This window comes from Ceratotherium simum, chromosome 7 (assembly GCF_057802395.1).
Source record: "Ceratotherium simum simum isolate JZ-2026a chromosome 7, ASM5780239v1, whole genome shotgun sequence".
Classification (NCBI taxonomy): domain Eukaryota; kingdom Metazoa; phylum Chordata; class Mammalia; order Perissodactyla; family Rhinocerotidae; genus Ceratotherium; species Ceratotherium simum.
Window position 1 is genome coordinate 16,702,629 of NC_141906.1, and position 20,042 is coordinate 16,722,670.

Sequence of the window (20,042 nt, forward strand, 5' to 3'; positions counted from 1 at the left end):
AAGAAAAACTTCAGAGGAAAAACTACTCATCAGAAAGAGCTTTATACCAAATGATCTAGTATATGATGGATTCAGTTCCTGCGCCCAAAATCCACGTGCCACGTCCCACTGCAAAGGGCACTGGCACTGTAGCCAGAGCAGCAGGAAGGACTCTGGGGCCTCGCTTACTGGAAGCTCATTCCTGTCCTTCTATGGGGCCTCAAAGGCCAGGCAGGGAGGGGAGTGGCCGTTGGCAGTGACATCCATGATTCCTTCGCTGTCAGAAAGAGCAGACTGATTCCATGGTTCGCTGGAAAGGTCCCAAGGAGGGGCCTCCAAGCGAGTTACAAGATTGGGGCTTTAAGGTGTTTGGAATCTGCCTTCTCCCAGACCCATACCTTGGGAACTGGAAGAAAAAAAAAGGGAAAGAAAGCATACTCTTTAAGATTGAAATTTCAAAAATTTTAAAATTGAAAAGTAGAGATTTACATTTACCTGAATTTAGAGCACTGAACCCTGCTGAGGCTAAGCTTATGCACCCTTATGATTTATAAATCACCATAAAATTCCTATTAGTCTGATAATTGTGGCCAAAAAACCTCTCCAGCCTGTCTGCTAGATGCAGGCAATGGCTTGAATTTATGTGCAAATCTGCAGGTCAGTCTTGTCAAAATGGCCAGGCCAGTTCTAGCGTGTGGATACATTTCTCCAGTATGAGAAAGAAATGAAAACGGCAAATGATATCAATCAAATAGGTATTTCCAACGCTACCAGGACAGCCCAACAACCTTCAAATACAAACATCCCACAGAAACAGAAAATTCTTCATGGTTGTGAATGAGGAGGGGCAGGATGACAAAAGAGCACTTAAGCTAACCTTCTGGATCTGAATTTCTCAGCTGGGATCCCTGACTGGGCTTCGTGGAAAATGTGTCATGAAAAATATCGGGCTTGTGAGTATCTTCATGTGCATTTTTCTGGAGAGAGCCCCATAAATTTCACCAGCTTCACAAAGGATCTGTGACCCCAAAAGACAGGAACACCCACCAGGCCTTTCTGCTGTTGCTCCTTTCCTTTGGACAATCCTGTTGTATGGGAAGCCTCCCTGGCTTTCCCGGTAGACAAGACGACATTGACAATCAGGGAAAACTGTCTAAGCTCCAGCCTGAACACCCCAGCTGGTGGGGACTGCTCAGTCAATGACTGAAAAAAGGTCATCCGCTAGAACAGACCAAGGAACTGCTGAGACTTACTTGAGCCCATCGCCCAGCAGGGAACAAATGGCACAACCAGGAAAGACAAAGAGAACAAACTTAGGGACCAGAAAGTCTTAGGCAAGATGAACTTGGGAGCAACAGCGTAGGACAGGAGAGAAAGAATGTGGACTTTGGCACTAGGCAGGACTACGTTCAAATCCTGGCCCCACCTAGAGACAGACTAGCTGTGTGGCCTTGAGCAGATGATGATGATGCCGACGCTGACAACAGTGTCTATGGTGAGGGGCTTATTATTTACTGATGGCACAATGTCTAGCATACAGTAAGCAAGTACTTATGAAATTACGTATGTTATTTCATTTAATTTCACAGCAAAACTACGAGCCCTCTCTATATTATTTCCATTTTCTAGATCTGGAAAAAGAAGATTAAAGAGGTTAAGTCGCATGCTTGAGAGCCGCAGCTGGTTGGGATTCAAACCCGGGTCTGTTGGACTCTAAGCCCATACTCTTAACACTAAGCCCCACGGCACTGCCAGGTTTCAGCTCTCTTGTCTGCAAAAGGGTAACAACACTTACCCTGCAGGGGGGTAGCACGTAAAGTGCTTAACACAGCACCTGGCAAACAGGAAGCTGCATGGTGTAGCTATTAATGTTATTCCTACGACATCTGGACCTCTGGAAGGGAGAGGGAGGTGTGGGACGTGAGCAACTGGCTGTACAGATGGTACCATCTTTCACTTCACAGGGCTCCACAAACAGGATGAGAACTTTGGACCAAGGCTTAAGAGCCTGGGATGACATACTCTGTTATGGACATACTCTGTTAGGGACAGAGAGGGGACACCTCAGCGAGATGAGTGCAAATGTGTTTACTCCGAGATGAAAGGCTTGTCATCAAAACTTGGAGAGGATCAGAGATTTCTGGAAGAAGGAATCATTCAAGCCCAAGGAGAACATTCTCAAGAGGCAGTACCAGACAGCACGGCTCCACCCAGGCTAGGAACGTGTGCCTGCAGTCAGTGTGACCCCCTGACCCCCGAGGGAGGACAAGAGTTCCTGTGCATGTCTCTGCTAAGGGAGATGCTGAACCTCTGAGTTTTCAGAGAACCCCACCTTGAACTTGGGCAGAACCGAGGCATTCTAAAAAAAAGGAGAGTTTGTTAGAGCCAGTCTCTTTTGGAGTCAAATATGGAGAAATATTCCCATTGCAAGAAAGAACCGATGACTTAGTGTGGCGTGTAGTGTGTAAGGCGAAGGGACTCGTGTGCAGGAAGAACAATCAGACTCACTGGGGCCACCGTCTAGACTACACTCTTGCAGAAAGACTGCACGGGGGAGTCCACAGAGCAGCAGAGTCGCTCCCCAGAGAACCAACAGCACGGCAGAGGACGTGCATCCCGGGGCTGACGTTTGCTTGGAGAGAAAACATCATGCAGGTTTTCATCATGCCTTTCCCCAGACCAGCTCGTCCCCTCCTGTTTTTCTTATAAAGAAATCACCACACCAAGTTACCCGATAAGAACCAAAGATACTTAAGGTCTTTACATCCTGTTATTGGTTCCCTCTTCCCCATCCCACAGCTCGACACGGGACTCAGCATCACTTCCCTGGACCATTTTAACAGCCTCTAAACTAGCTCTGCTGCCACCTCCTACAGTCCAGCCCCCACACTGCCACCAGCTGGCTTTCTAAAATAAAGCTGCTGACCACGTCACTCACCTCCTGAGAGATGTCTACTGGATTTGCACTGCCCACGGAACAAACACCCAAGTCTTCACTTGCATGAATTCATTCATTTTTTCACTTACCCATCTAATGTTTGATGATCACCTACTGTGTGCCAGGCTCTGTTTTAGGCCCTGGAGACAGAGTGGTGGATGAGAGAGAGAAGACAAGATCTGTTCTCATGGATTCACATTCCAGTGGGGTAAGACAAACAATGAAGATGACAAATAAATATATAACATAAATTCAGGTAGCGATGGGTGCTAATGAAGAAAAATAAAACAGGGTAAGAGGACAGCATGATGGGGTGGGACAGACCCATCATCATTTTAGATGGGTGCAAGACCACTTGAAGAGAGAGCAGAAGGTGAGTAAGGCAAAGATGTTGGGAAGAGCAATCCAGACAGAAAACAGCAAGTGCAGAGGTTCTGAGGCAAGAAAGAGGAACAGCAAGAAAGACACAGTGGCTGGAAAGGAGGCAGCAAAGGGGATAGTGCTAAGAGGTTAGACCAGAGAAGGGGGGGATGGCAGGCCATGGCCAGGAGTGTAGATTCTATTCCAGGGATGCTAGGAGGCCATTGGAGAGTTTGAAACACAGAAGTGACATGACCTTATTTACTTTTTAAAAGGTCATTCTGCCTGATCGTGTGGAAGACTGACCGCAGTGGGGCCAGCGCAGAAGCAGGGAGACCTGCTGACAGATGAGGACATGCGGACGTGGGTGGAATAGGGCGTTGGCTTTCAGGATCTACTCTGATGGAAGGGCTGCCAAGAACTGCAAACAGACACTGTGAGGGGTGAGGGAAGGAGCAAGATCACGATGCCCACATTTTGGGCCTGGGTAACCAGGTAAATGGTGGTACCGCATGATATGGGGGAGACTGGGGAGAAGCACGGATGGTTTGCTTTTTTTTTTTGAGGAAGATCAGCCCTGAGCTAACATCCGATGCCAATCCTCCTCTTTTTGCCCAGGAAGATCGGCCCTGGGCTAACATCTGTGCCCATCTTCCTCTACTTTATATGGGACACCACCACAGCATGGTTTGACAAGCGGTGCATCGGTGCGCGCCCAGGATCTGGACCCGCAAACCCCTGGCTGCAGAAGTGGAGTATGTGAACTTAACCGCTACACCACCAGGCCGGCCCCTGGTTTGCTTTTTTTTTAAAAAAGAATGAAGACTTCTACTCAGTTATGTTGGGTCTGGGAAACCCATTAAACATCAAAGCGTGGATGCTGAGCCAGCAGTGAGTACGTGAGCGGGGGGCTCAGGAGAAAGGTCTGGGGTCAACAGTGTACAGACAAACAGCAGGACGCGGCAACTCAGGTCCCCCACCTCTTGGCCTCAGCTCCAGACACGCACCCGGGTGTCACCTCCTCCAGAGTTCGGGCCTCCGCCCCGTGGCTCCTCCTGCCTGGAATCCTCCTCCTGGACTTCAGCAGCGTCCAGTCCTACTCAACTCCTGTCTCTGAGGCCCCTCCTGGTTCCCCAGGAGAGAGCCACTTGGGCCGCTTTTCTCCCACGGCACCCTATTCCGTGCCTTGATGATGGCACAGCCCATGTGTCCCACTGTCTATCTGCACCCTTCCCTCCTCCCTGCGAGCTCCTAGGGGGCAGCGACTGTAAGTCTAGGCCTCTCTGCATGCCACCTCCTAACAGAAGGCCTGGGCATGGCGAACATTTGCTAAATGAATGGAGTTCTCCCCTCTGCAAAGAGGCGCAGAACAAATGACATGCATGCACGCTGACTCCCAGCGCAGCTGCTGTCTGCACAGGGACAAGGGGGTGGGCTAAGGCGCTGTCCCTGGAGCGCTAACCAGGCTCAGTGGGGTGGGATGCCCTCTTCCTCTGAGGAGTTTCCTCACAACACAAGAGAGCTTCACAAAATCTAAGAGCCGAGCATCTCAGGGTGTCGTGGGTGTAATGAATGCTGCACTCGAGGAAGGCGTTTTGGGTTTCACTGCAGAAACACCCAGCGAGTCCAAAACCAAGGCACTGAGGGGTGGGAGACAGGGGGAAGGAAGGCGACTGTGTTTCCACGGACTCCTGTAACCACGAGAGTGAGCCTGGAAGCAGGTCTATTTGCCCTGCTTCACAGACGCGGACAATGGGTATCAGAGAGGTTAGGTGATTCGCCCAAGGGCACAGAGCTGGGAAGTACAGGAGCCAGGATTCACACTCAGGTCTTCCTGAACCATCACCCGTGTTCCTTCCAGCACACTCCACAGCCTCACTCTATCATACGAGGGCGGGGTCCTCAGGAACCACCTGCGCCCCAGGCTGCACGGAGGAAATGCGGTTCTGGAGAGATGTGGTTCACCACCCTTACTGAGGAGTCACCAGCAGAGCCGGAGCTGGACTCAGTCTCCGACGCCCAGGCCGGGCTCTTGGGGCACCGCACCTGCTCTCCATCAGATATTCCTTAAAGGGCAGAGACAGCGCAAAACATTTAACAGTCTAACCTGTCTGCTTACAAGTGCCTTAGAAATAAAGCGAGAGGAACGGGAAGTGGGTTTTCCGTCAGTTATAACTGCTGCGTGATTCTGGCAGGAAGCTCCGTGCGGACACTGTCACCGCACTGAGTAGTAACAGAACCAGCAGCACGAGTCCAGATGACTGGTGGCGGCAGCCCCCTCAGTCGTTCAGACAAACGTGTGCAGCCCACCTACTGTGCGCGAGGCCCTGAGCAGGGCAGCAGGGGACAGGGACAAGGAGCCCCGAGCTGAACTGAGGCAACCCTGCTTGCGTAACGCTCAGTATATTAACCTCTTGAAGCCTCCGTTTCCCCATCTGTAAAAAAGAATTAAGAGCCCCTGTCCCACAAAGCTGTTCCGGCGACTACATGGGACAACACAGGCCCCTGGCATACAGGAGTGACGCAGTAACATCAAATGGCCGGTAGCTTGTTCACTGCTGAGAAAGCAAAAGAACTCACTCGTACTGTAGAAAAAAGGAATGGAAAAAAAAATAGCTACACCAAAGCCCTTGTAAAAACTTAGTAGAGTGAGGCAGCGTCATCCTCTGAGGACTGACTAACACATAAAGAAAATCTTTAAGAAATTTTTAGTGGCTGAATGTCTTAAGGTAGGGTGGGGAGAAGGAGAGGCAGAATGAGAGGAAAAAGGAAAGGGAAAAGAAAGAGGCTGAATTTGAATATATCAGTGTATTGGTGAGAGTCAAAGAGAAGCTAACATACATACATTAAAAAATGTAACTTTATCACTAATGGATACAGTTGCCTATTAATTACATATGGCCTTTTCCTCTCTATTAAGCTCCTGTTCAACCCTCAATACCCTACTTGCTTGACGACTTCTTCCATCCCACCTCACTTGGACGTTAATTAATCTTTCCTCTATTAACTGATTCTTTTTTTTTCTTTTTTTGGTGAGGAAGATTAGCCCTGAGCTAACAGCCAATGCCAATCCTCCTCTTTTTGCTGAGGAAGACTGGCCCTGGGCTAACATCCATGCCCATCTTCCTCTGCTTTATAGGGGACGCTGTCACAGCATGGCCTGACAAGCGGCATGTTGGTATGTTCCCGGGATCTGAACCTGCAAACCCCGGGCTGCCACAGCAGAGCGTGCACACCTAACTGCTACATCACCAGGCCGGCCCCCTGATTCTTATTATTGCACACATGACACTGTCTCTGCTCACTGGGCTCCCCTACAACAGTGAGCTCTCGAGAGTACATGGCGGGAATGATTCATTTCAGGGCTCATGTGGTGGCCTTCCCCTGGCCCCATGATCCCCAGCCAGCAGCCACTAGTTTGGAGCATCCCCAGAAGAGAACCTTCTCTCTCACACTGATAAAGTGTCTATTCTGTGCTGAACATCTGAGAGGCACCTTTCACATCTTAATTCATGTATTCCTCAAAATGCCCCCATGAGAGAATTATTACCCCTCTTTGGTAAGAAGGGGACACTGAGGCTCAGTAAGGCGAGGTGAGGTCAACAGCCAGTGGTTCACCTGCTAGTAAAAGCAATGAGACAGGATTTGAACCTGGGTCTATCCAACTCCAGATCCTGTTTTCACTAAACCAGACCACCCTGCACGGGTCTAACGAACTTGAGGGTATTCTGGAAGGAGAAGTGGTCTGGACATCAAATCTCCCTGCAGGCTCATAAGTGAGGTTAGTGCTCAGGAGCTTCAGCCAATATAGGTAACCTGTTAGCAGAAGCCAGAGGCCAGGTCAGAGAAGTAGGCGGTAAGCTGACCATCTCCCGAGACCTGTCCTTTCTAAGGAGAGGGAGATATATTCTGGATCAGAAAGGAGAAGGAGATATATTCTGGATCAGCAGTTCTCAACCACGTGTGATCAGTTAAGGCCCCTGGTCAAGAATTCACAGATCCTTCCCAAATGCTAAGGAAACATTTGAGAACACGACCATAAATGTTAGCACTCCTAGGAGAAAGCTGTGGACAAAAGTGACCACAGGAAGTCTGGGACTGTCACTTCCCTTTCCTTTCTCCACCCCCAGGTGAGTAAAGGAAACTTCCACGTGACAGTGGAAGTGCTGTAGGCAAAGAGCTGCCTCTCAGTCTCACAGGGGTCTGACTCCCTCACAAGAGGAGTCAGACGCCTGTGTGCAGGGCACGGCCCCTTACCAGCTGTGCAACACTCAATAAGCCGGATTTCTTTGAGCCTAAGTGGCCCCAGAAATAAACAGGGAGGAGAGGGGAGCGCCTGTTTCACAGGGAGGTCGTGGGGATGCTCTGAGAAAACACACAGAGAAGACCTGTCAATGTAAAACGGTGTGCAGATGCGAGGAGGGGTGCTGGGAACCCTCGGTACCTCACCACAGCACCTGCCGTCTCCCCTTCCCTGAGTCTCTTGGGCCTCAGGCCTGGCACTCCCTGGGGTAGCCTGTTTAAATGCTGACCCAGCCTCTGTACCAAGGGCTCAGCCCTTGGTGGGAAAGACAAGGCAGCCCTGGTGGAGCTGTGGAAAAGGAAGCCGTGATTTGGCTGTTATTCTCCCAAAGGCCACCCCGCATGACTGAAATCCTCAGATAAGTATTTAATAATTAAATTGGTTACAACAGTTGGGGAACATTTTTGTCAACTTGTAGGGTGATAACCACCCAAAGTCAAGGTATGAAAATCATTTAATTAAATCTATATATTTACGTATTTGAATGCTTATCTAAGCCAAATGTGTCATTTTGATGGCATATTTGTGAGTTTTTAAGTTTACTTTTCTTATACGTGTTTAAGCAAAAACTGAACTATTAGAGCTATAATTGGATACTCTTGGGAGAAGCATGAATTGGTACAGCCTTTTTGGAGGGCATTTAGGCAATAATGATCCAAATTTTATATGGCAAACTATTTAAACCAAAAGTTCCACTTCTAGGTATCTATACCACAGAAAATCTCATGCAAAAGTCCACAAGCGTGTGCGACAATTTCCACAGCAGCCATGGTTGTAATGGCAAAGACCAGAAACAACCTGGGTGTCTACCAATACAGGAATGATTACATAAGCTTAAAACACATCCATACCATGGAGTATGACTGTTAAAAATAATAAGGTACATTTATCTGTACATATCGACTTGAAAAGATAACCATAATAATTGACAGTTGGCTATAAAAAGGGAAGCTGCACATTGTTCACAATAGCCAAGATGTGGAAGCAACCCAAGTGCCCATCAATGGATGAATGGATAAAGAAGATGTGCTATATATATACAATGGAATACTACTCAGCTATAAAAAAAGACAAAATCGTGCCATTTGCAACAACATGGATGGACCTTGAGGGTATTATGCTAAGTGAAATAAGTCAGACAAAGACAAATGCCCTATGATCTCACTCATATGTGGAAGATTAACAAACACATAGATATGGAGAACAGATTGGTAGTTACCACAGGGGACGGCGGGAAGGGGCGAAAAGGGTAAAGGGGCACATGTGTATAGGCACGGATAAAAACTAGACTATTGGTGGTGAACATGATGCAGTCCAAACAGAAACTGATATATAATAATGTTCACCTGACATTTACACAATGTTATAAGGCAACAAGACCTCAATAAAAATTTTTTAAAAAAAGGGAAGCTACAGAACAGTATGCAGAGAAAGAGTCCATTTTTACAAAACAAAAGTAAACACGTGTATGTTGGGGGTGAGGGCAAAGGAGGCCGGGGTTGGGGGGACACAAGCAAATGAAAAAGTCCAGTGCTATACCCAACACAGTCTCAGAAGTGCCTGTCTCTGGGGAAGGTTGGGAGGGCGGGCTCACAGAAGACTTGCTTCTCTTATGTTAACGCACTTTAGGGTTGTCTGAATTTATTACAAAAGTACACTCTTTCATGATGACAAAAACAAAAAACAGATTTTGAAGGCTCATAGAGTAATCACAAGTTTAAGAGTGTCAGTGTTTGCAAGGACTCCCCCACCGTAACCGTGGTAGGACACAGCATCGCCTCTCCCAGCTCTGCTGTGGCCACCAGCCCTGCATTCTCACTGGCTGGAAGGGGGTGTGGGCTGCCCAAGGAAAGACAACAGACAGGGACGGTCTCCAGGACTGAGAATCTCAAACTCCTCCCCTATTTCAAGAAGGATTCTGCCAAATTACAACTGTTTCAATGAGATGGCTAATAAAAAGGATTAAGTGTATTTAATTGTTCAAATTTACAACATCATAAATTACTGAATTAAAGCAGTTGACATGTTTTCAACCTCCCTTAAATAGGGGCCATCAAAATTTATGTCCTGAGGTATCCAATATTTTATGTGGATTTATAAGTCTTGTTAAAGACTTCTTAGAAGTTGTTAATGAGGAAATCCCACAGGGAGGAGAAAAGGTGACTCTACTAAACCCCAAAGAGCCTGAAGAAAACACTACAGCCACTCGGGTTATGATAAAAACGACAACTTAGCGGGTGAAACAACCTTCCTATCTATGATCAAAGTTGCTAATGAAAATAATTCTAAATTGATGCAGAGTGCTAACAGGTGTTGGTTACATTTAGCAGAGACTACAAACTCAATTACCCACCGATTGAGCGGGGCCGGCCAACTGGACAGAGAGACCCTGGAAGAGGGACCCCACTCTGCAGCATCACCATGAGGGGAGACGGACCCACTGCTGCCTGATCTTCGATTTTTCATGAAGAGCTGGGAATTCAGACTTCTAGCCAATATCTACGGATTTTTAAATGTTAGCCACTTATTAAAAAGTTTTAAAACATTGTGAGTGCTGATAAAACACATCTGTCAGCCAGATGCAGCCAGTGAGCAGAGTTTTCACCCTCCGCCTAAAAGCATCTACATTTTTTTTTACATGGGTAATTTTTGTGTAATTTTATTTTTGGAAGGATAGGAGAAAGCCAGGAAATGATATGGAATGGAGATAAACACAAGAGAGTCAAGCAGTTGATATTAACATACTTGAGAAAACAATGGTAGTTATCTATAACCAAATTCTGAATAACTGTTTAAATTTATTCAGCTATGCTAGGCACAAAACTCTGAAAGTGAGATCTTCTCAGTTCCAGAGCAAATTCCCACAGTTTACTGTCAATGAACTTACAAGAATTTACTATATACTACTACTTATTAAATGTTTATGGTAAAAAATTTAAAATCATAACAGCAGCCACGGAAAGGCTCCTCTGTGCCAGGTGCCACCAATGTGGGTCACGCAGCCTCTGGGTGAGATCCCAAGAAACGCTCGCCTGACAAATCTCCCTCCAAAACTAGAAACAAAAACAACAAAGAACTTAGACTCAACATCATCAAATTGTGCTCATTTTTTCTAAAGCCAAAACAATAACAGATACATTTGTGCTAATAATAACTGCACATAATTTGCAATTCACAAAGTGCTTTTCTTACACACCATCTCACTTACTCCTCACGGCCTTTAACTGTGCATTTTAGACTGTGTACCTTGTCCAAAGTCTTCTTACAGTTATGATTAACAATAACAACAATGATAATAGACATCTGGCGTTTTCTACATCCAGGTACAGTAGTCGGCACGTTTCATTTCCCCTCACAAGAACCTCATCAAGGTAACTACTGTTACCACCATCCCATTTTACACATGAAGAAACTGAGTCTTAGGGACCCTGGGTGGCTTGTCTCCAGTCACACCACTGGCAGGCGCAGAGCTGACATTCTGAAGCAAGTCTGCCTCCAGGGCCTGAGACCAGTGTGCCACTGTCCTGTAAAGGCAGCATCGTCCTGGAGGCCACCTGCGCTTTAAGCCAACCTCAGTCTGCTGCCAGCGAAGGTACCTAAGGTGTGGCGACCGGCCTCCTGCCGCTCCTCCCCAACGCCCACTTTCCCCACTTGGGCAGAAGCCATTTTTTTATTTTTACTTTTCCCCACTCAAGACGGTGTGAGTTACTCGGAGCTCAGCCAGCCTGGCCCTAGAGGGCCCTGGAGGCCCTGTGAGGTGCCCCTGGGGGACCCAGCTTTCCTGCTGCCAGCCTAGGCAGAGTAGCTGGCCCCTGCCCCGCCTGCTGGAGTCTAGACGGGACTTTCACATCACTGCTCTTGGAATGGAGTCTGGAAAGAGGGTCCTGCTAGTCACAACAACCCTGTGAAATTGTTGCCAAGGTATCAAAGTGGGGAATGGGGAAGGGGAGGCGCCCTTGACTTGGGAGAGGAGAAAATATTTATTTAGCTAACAGCTATGAAACATCCATTATTCAAAGCCCCATATTAGACCCCTGAGAGAGGGAAACATAGATTCGAATGTGCACAAGGATAAATTATGCAAGTAAAAACATCGAGCAAGAAACACACACACCCCCATACACACTCTCCAGCACAGGCACACGCACACAGACTGCATCGCGGAGCGGCTGCTCTTAAGGTTAATAACTCTGTCCTCCCTTACCCCAGTCTGCAGACCCCCCGCCCTGACCATACAAGGTACTGCCCTGCCTGAGACCACCCCAGCGCTGGTTTCGAGGGGCTGGGCAGGACCAGGAGGGCAGGCATGGGGGTCATGATGACCCGTGGTGGTCAGAGCCATCCTCAGAGTGCGTGCAGGTCCAGAGGCGCACAGGAAGGGCACTGGCTCTGTCCTGGGAAGAGAAAGGGATCCACTTCCTTACAAGAGGATGGGGGGGAGGGGTGGTTGCAAGGTGGAGAAACGACAAAGGGAGTAGCAGAGGCACAGACACTTGCTCAGCGCAGCCGCTCTGACAGAGAAAAGGAGATGAGAGGGCAGGCTGAAACGTGGGGGCCCCAGGGGAGCCCCTTTTCTGTGCTCAGAGTGATGCAAGGGGCAAGGAGAGAAGCGGGCGAGTGGCCGCCTGGGCAGTCCAGCAGGCTGTCGGTCAACTCTGTGTCGAGTTCCAGAGGTCAGGCTCCTGCCACTGTGGGGCTAATGGGGCTGCCTGGGGCGGGGCGGGGGGCGGGGGCGGACACACATGCATTAATCTATCTACACAAATACGTGTAAAATGGCCTCTGATGAGGGCTGCGAATGAGCAGGAGGGTGGGCTGCTGGAACACGTGGCAGAGTGGCCCGGGGAGGATTGAAGACAGTGGGCACAAACCCAGTCAGGCACCTGCGGGCAAGCCCCTGCTCACATGTCCTCAATGGATTTGGGCCTCAGTTTCCTCAAATGGTATCTTTGGGATAATAACGATCACACTTACCCCAGCCAACACCTCCTGAGACCCTAACACTATGTGGTTACCCAGCAAGTGCTTTGACAGTGCCTGCCACGTGGTGAGTAAGCAGTAAGCAGTAGGTAATGATCATGGTATTGGGGATGGTAAAACCCAGGTTTCTGATCAGGGAGGTTGGAGAAGGCTTCCCAAGAAGAGGCAGAGCAGCTGAGATCTGAAGGGTGAGTTGGCACGAATCAGGCAAAGCAGAAGGAAAATGCATTCCGTGCCGAGGGAAAGGCTTACGGAGAGCCCCTGAAAGGGAGAGCAGCATCCTAAGGATTTCCAGGCAAAGAAGGCAAGTCCCAGGTGCCCACTGGAGCACCCTGGTCCACAGGACACCTCTGTGCTGAGAATGGCTTCTTCTTCTAGGAGGCCTTCCTGGATTACTGTGAGCCCCCAAATAAAAGCTGCATTGTTGGCACAATTTCCCAGTTCTGTGGCAGAACTAGGAAGTGAAGAAGATGCAAGGACCCGTAAGCCGAAGGCCCCAAGCGAAAACATGAGAATGCACTGGCTATCGCCTAGGTGCACCAAGCACCTGGTATCCCTGGGGTCAGAGCCTCTTTCAATTTGCTACTCTTCAGTACTCACTGAGGACTTTACAAGGTTCTACATGAAGATGAAAATGCTCTTGGGCACCTCCACAAAGGACCACTAGCTATCCTCATCCAGCAGCCAGAAAAGCATCCTCAGCTGGGCTATGGGAGTGGGGGTGGGGGAGTTGAGTGGGAAGCTGTTAGCAAGAATCATTATTTTGGCTAATTTAGGAAATGCGGGATTCATCCAGGATGAAGCTGGGTGGACCTCACTCCTATGCATTCCTTGATGGATGACTTTTCGTTTGAATTGCTATTACTATCCCATCAACAACAGGAGTTAAAAAAAATGTCCGGGGCGAAGAATATAAAGAAGTTATATTCTCAAGGCCTCAGTATGCTGGGAGACACAACAGACAGCCACAAACCCAAGCCTAGAACAATCCATCCTGTGCTCAAAACTGAGAAGAGTGGTGGCCCCACCAAACTGAAGGGCCAATGAACAGATTTCAAATATATCTGATCACCTTATAAATCTGTTGTCTGGCTGCACAAACAGACTTTGCTATTCTCACTCTTTCAACAAACAATTCCTGAGCCAAGTGCACTGTGCTGGCACTGAGAACCCAGAGATTGTGTGCATGTGTGTGTGTGTATGTTGTCCCCACCCTGAAGGAGCTCAGTTTCCTGAGCACAACAGATAGTAAATGAACAGTTATGCTGACAAGTGCCTGGGGAGACAGAGAAATGCAGGGCGCTCTGGGAGCCAGGAGGAAGGTCATCTGCAGGTCACAGAGAGGGGCAGGGTGGGGAAGGAAGGTGTCCGGGAGAGCGGAAACTCAGAAACTCGAGCTGAGTTCCCGAAATGGGGAGCAGGGGCGGGCCCGTCCCGGGCCCATCCCAGCAGACGGCCCAGCACTGGCAAAGGCGCCAAGAGGTGAAGGCCGGTGGGAGGGTGGGCTGTGGGTAGAAGATGGGTTAGGGAAGAAGTCAAAAGAGGAAGGTGGCCAAAGGCCGAGTGTGAAAGGACTGCAGGCCACTGAAGGGGCTAAGGTTTTCTTCTATAAGCAATGAGGAGCCCTCGGGGGTTTTAAGCAGAAGAAAGCCACGATGAGATGCGTGAATTAGAAACATCACACTGAGTGTGGGGGTGCAATGAGGGGGACAAAGATGGACACAGGAAGACCAACGTAGAGGCTGTTGAAAAAAATCCAAATGGTGAGTCCTAAATGAAGGAGCGGAGAGGGAGAAGAAGGGAGTGAGTTGACAAATTAGAAGATGGCTCTTTGGGACATGGTAAGCGATGGGACACTCCTGCAGCAGACACAACAGGGGTGCAGCCCCACCCGAGACAAGCAACACAGCGAGAGAGACACACTGGGCACCAGGGGAGGGAAGGTTTGAGGTACCCGCAGGGCAGAGAGCTGGGAGGAGGTTCTGGGCTGGGTGCGTAGATCTGGGGGACTTCAGGATAGAGGTGAGCGGTGGACGAGCCAGAACACTTGGGCGCACGTGAAGGGATCAAGTAAAACCTTCTTCAGCTAAGGACAGAGAAAATAGAACTGCAAAGCAGGCGGCAATCTGGTGGGCTGGAGGGGAACCAGGAGATGCAGGCCAGACAGGAGAGTGAGCACAGACCCGGGAGGGGAAGGGAGCGCTCAGCACGGCCAGACAGGAGGCCCAAGGGGAGCGGCAGTCAGCGGGCTGTTAGCAACCACAGCCAAGCAAAAGAACTAAAGTGGAGTGTTGACGGCTCAGCTGACATGCCTGTAGTCACCTCAAAGAACATTATTATGACTCTTTCCCTCCCGACAGCGCCACCGTCCTGCTTCATTTCTAGGTGAGGCCTTCCGATGACCCTAACTAAACTGTCCCCCAATCGCCCTCCACCTCCTTCTCTCCCACCATCTCACTTCAGCATTCTCACACCGGCCTGACCTCACATGACACGTCTCACACACCTATGCTGTCTGTCTCTCCTCCTAGAACATCTGTCTCCTGAGGACAGACAACTTGTCCTATGTCACCTCTATGATGCAGTGCCTGGCACACAAAGGGTTAGCCCCTTGTCCCAAGTCACCTGGCTCATTAGAAGCAACACATATGTAGTGAGCACACACTACATGCCCTATCCCGTGCTACCGCTGGGGGTGTGGGCGTGAACAAGACAACGCAGGACCCTGCCCTGGGAGCCTGGAGTTGGAGGTGACAGAGAGAAATACCAAGGATTGGAACAAAAAGTAGATTATAACTGCCACAGAGCTAGGCCTGGAATCTGACCGTCATGCCTTCTAGTGATACTTCCTTTCCAAGCCCAAGGCTGCCACCTTCTCCAACTGAAGGAAAATTTTAGCTGGGGAAACAGTTAAACTGTGTGAAGTTTGGTCTTCGACTCTTCCAGAGGTCCCACACTTCTTCCACCCTTTTAATAGACTCCTAAGAAATGGAAATACCCACTACCGGCTCTGAATATTGAACCTGTAGAGCTCCATGTGTCTCTGGTCCTTCTACATAAGCAGGAGGACAAAGTCCACACTCCGGTTAGAGACAACAGGGGGCAGCATAAACCAGGGGTCAGACAGATCTGGATTCAAATCCCTGTGACCTTGGGCAGGTCACTCAGCCTCTTTATGATCTGATTTCCTTATTGCTGAGATGAGAATACTAATTCTCGTGCTATATGTTGTTGCAAAGATGAAATAAAATGATACCTACAGAGCAGTCAACACTGTGCCTGGTACACAGTGGGCAGTCAATAAATGGCAGCTCTAAACCATCACACTTGTTGCTTTTATTACTAGATCTCTAACTGCTAAGTAGCCAAAAAGTACTTAGAATTCAAATCAAAGAACGTACACTCAGAACATCAATTGATATCTAGTTGAATGACTTGAGGAATTATCTCAAATTCCCAGACTTGGGGAGACTCTGCAATAAGAAGTTTCATTTCAGTTTCTTGGTCTACCTTATTTTCTCCTCCAATTTAGGTGAATGCAACTATTTCCCCAACAGGTCACATCTTGTCTCATGGCAAGAGTCCAAACATGGGCTGGATTCTGTGGTGCAAGTTGTGGCAGAGTTATGAACACCACACCTCAAAGGGAGCCTAAGAACACAATCGCAAGCCCACTGTACACACAAACTCCCAAACACAGCTTGGCTCCAGAGGAGGAAACAAGAACCAGTCACAGCACGCTTTGCCTGCCTCAAAGCTAAAGAAAAGGTGATTTTGACATGCAAATACCAAAACCTTATGTGTCTCCCTTCTTTTACCACCCAAACTTTCTATGAGTGGTCTACTTTACTAATGCCTCTGATTCTTTATCCCTTGTTTATGTCCGAACCTGTGCAACCTGGCTTCCTCTCTCCTTTCCTTCTCTTGGCATCACATTCCTCAAGGCCACCTGTAAGCACCTTATCACAAATTCGGCAGTCTTCCTTCTGGTCCCATCTCCCTCGTCTCTGCTGCCTCATCCTCTTCCCTTCCTGGGACTCTCTTCCGTGGCTTCTGGTTCTCTTCCATCTTCTTCTTCCCATCCCAGAGTTATGCCCATTCCCCAAGGTTCAGCCCTCTGCTCATCATGGGGAGAATTTATCTAATCCTATGGCTTCTGTTCTACATCTCCAGACCTGCCCTTATCTACTGGACATTTCCTGTGGATGAACCACTGTCATCCTGAATTCAATGTATCTAAAACCAAATGCATCAACTACCCTTCTCCACCCCCGATATCTGCATTTCTGTCAATGGTACCATTGTGAACTTCCAAGTCTAAATTTTCATCTTCTTTGGCTCCTGCCTTTAAAGTCTAAGAAGACTGCAAATCCTATGATTCTCCCTTTGCAATATTGCTCATCTTGGTCCCCTGCTCCCATTTTACCCACTGTTAACCACATGACCTCATGCCTGGATTGCTGCTGCTGCCTTCCAACAGGGCCCATGCCTCCTGTCCAGCTGTCAGACGAATGTTCCTAACATGTCACTTCTGCCATTTCACCTCTTTGCCCAAAATAACTTCAATGGCTTCCCACTGCCTTGAGAACAAAGTCCAAGTGCCTGAGCCTGGCATTCAGGGTCCAGAAAAGGAGTGGGCAAACTACAGCCCACAGGCCAAATCCAGCCCACCACCTGCTTTGTAAATAAAGCTTTACTGGAATGCAGCCACGCCCACATTTACGTATTGTCCACGGCAGCTTGCACACTACAGTGGCAGAGCTGAGTAACTATGACAGACACCTCACGGCCTAGGAAGCCGAAAACATTTACCTTCTGATCCTTTACAGAAAAAGTTTGCTGGACCTGCCCTAGAACAATCAGACGCCAGCAGATCCTGCCAAAGTTCTTGCCCGTGACTCCTCTGGATGAAGTTTTTGCTTCTACGGGTCTGCGCTAAGCCCACTTTCTTTACATCTTACACCCACCTTCTCAAGCCAAAAAGCTCATTTCACTCCTCCCTGGACTTTTCCTTCCAAACACAGCCAAAGCTCCACCTCTCCACGAGGCCAGCTATGTCCATCCTGCGCACCCCTGAATACTCCTCCTCTGGCCTCCTTCTCCGCATCTACCACCGAAAACTACAGTGAGATTTCACTTCTCCTGCGGATCCTTTCCACCTGTACTATAGGTTTCTCAAGGGTCCAGTCTCGGTAACCTCCACAGAGCAGCGCCAATGATCACAACCTTGCCCTTCATTCCAAATACCAATCCTCGATAGCATAATTTGGTAAGAAGGCATCAAATAAACTTACCAGTGAAGGCCTAGGATTCCTCATTTGAAAAGTCAAGGTTGAGTCCAAAAGCATGCACTCTAGCCAACACCACCTAAAAGCCAATGAAACAGGAGTTTAGCTTTAAAACAGAATATTTATACATTTTCTTTAAATCTATAACTCTCAATAAGTTTCAATTTGCCGTCCTCCCAGGATGCCCATCTCTGCTTCTCTGCCTAGAAAATCCTGCCCAGCCTTCAAATCCACTGGGCAGTCTTTCGCTGGAAGCCTCCCCAGTGTCCCAGGCAGGCCAGGCCCCCTCCTCTCGGCTCCCACGGAACTCTGTTGAGAACTTGATAGTGACACATGGCACAAGAGAGCATTTCTTATTTAGGAATGGGGCAAGGGGTGGTCCCTAGAATTATCAAGAGATGAGATTTGGTAAAATCAACCCTCTCCTTACCCCCAGTGCCAGAACACTACGGGCATTTTGATATTTCTCAATAAATATTTGTAAAATGGGTAGAAAAATAACTACTCAATTCATTAACACATGCCTGGGTATCTAAAATTCTGCTAGGCCACAGTTTCCACCGTAGAAATGCATGCCTCCATCCCACTGCTTTTAATAGGCAATGGTTTAACAGGAAGGATTAACGAGATTAATCTTCTAAATGCAGTCCTTTGGAATGACACTCCTGTGGGCAGAAACCTTCAGAGGCTCCCAGAATCTAAGAAGGCAAGCCCAACTCCGCACCCAGGCTGCCACGCCTGCACCAACTGGCCCAGCCTGACTGCAGCCTCAGTTTACAAGGTATCCCCCAGTGGACCCTCCGATCCAGACAAAAAGAATTGAGGGCTGGTCCCTTGCCTCTCAGTATTCCCTCTAGCTGGATGTTTTCCTCCCCTTCTCTCCACATTATCTACTTCTATTGAAATGCCATCCATTTCAAACATTATATTCCAGACCAAGTTCACAGTGGGGTCCAATAAGTTTTTTTCTCGCCAATTTTTTTTTATTGTGATAAAACACACAAAACGAAATTTATAAGCTTAGCCACTTTTAAGTGTACAGCTCAGTGGTATTAAGTATATTCATATTGTTGTAGAACCATCACCATCTGTCTCCAGAACTCTTTTCATCCGCAAAACTGAAACTTTATACCCCTTAAACAGTAACTTTCCAGTTATTTCCTCCCAGTTCCTGGCACCCAAAAAGGTTTTGTGGAATGAATGAATGAATGAATCTGACCCCAACCCTCCCCACAAAAACCAGAAATACTGTCCCCTTCTGCTGGACTCCCACAGTACTATCTTCATATCTTTCTCAGATTTATTTCAATCAATCTTAAATGACCCTTTTTCGCACAACTGTATTCTCCTTCACGGCATGAACTATGACTCATTTGAAAGGTTAAGCGCGGGTCCAAAAGCACACATTTGGCCTACCCTCCATGTTGCTAGATCCAATGGGCAGGTCTTCGTCCTCATCTTACAGCTTTTGCTACCAGTTAATCATTCCCTCTTGTTTGACAACTCCTTCCACTTGGCTTCCAGGACGGCATCCTTGGTTTTCCACCCACCTCACTGGCTGTTCCTTCCCTTTGGAGTTCTTCCTTATCTCCCCACCTCCTAATGTCAGAGTGTCCCAGGGCTCAGTCCTTGTCCTCATCTCCCCTTGTATACCTCCAATCGCCCCTCAGTCATCTCACCTAGTCTCAGGGACTCAAGTATCACCCACGTGCTGATGACGCCCAGATTTCTCTTCAAGCCTGGATTCTCCTCTGAACTCCTGGCTAGCATATCCTGCTGCCTGCTTCAAGTCAGATGTCAAGTGGACAGGAGGTCTGTGTAAGACATGTTTGATGTCTCAATCCTAACACGTCTAACACAGACCCCTGACCTTCCCCCAGACCTGCTCCTCCCAGAATCTCACCCATCTCAGTTTAAGCCAACAGTCTTCCAGTTGCCCAGGCCAAAAGGTTTGGAGTCATTCTCATCTCCTCTCTTTCTCTCTTACTCCATATCCAATCCTCACCAAAACTGGTTTTTATGTTCAAAATACATTCAGACTATGCCCGCTTCTCGCTGCTCCACCATTACCATCCTAGATTACGGTAATAGCCTCCCAACTGGAGTCCCTGCTTCCCTGCATCTACTCTTGGTGTCACTCCTACCTCCACCCCTAGTCTATTCTCAACACAGGAGGGCATCTGTTGCAACGTAC

The 20,042-nt window shown here is 48.3% G+C and overlaps 1 protein-coding gene across 5 annotated transcripts in view; it reads right to left on the minus strand.

Annotated features, from left to right (window-relative positions):
- BMAL1 (basic helix-loop-helix ARNT like 1) overlaps positions 1-20,042 on the minus strand; it is a 104,476-nt gene that overhangs the window by 55,240 nt on the left and 29,194 nt on the right. For all 5 annotated transcript variants that reach the window (XM_014783112.2, XM_087433185.1, XM_014783104.2 and 2 more), the window contains exon 2: positions 17,855-17,927. The gene's annotated coding sequence lies outside the window, so the exon portion shown is untranslated. The remainder of the gene's footprint in view (positions 1-17,854; positions 17,928-20,042) is intronic.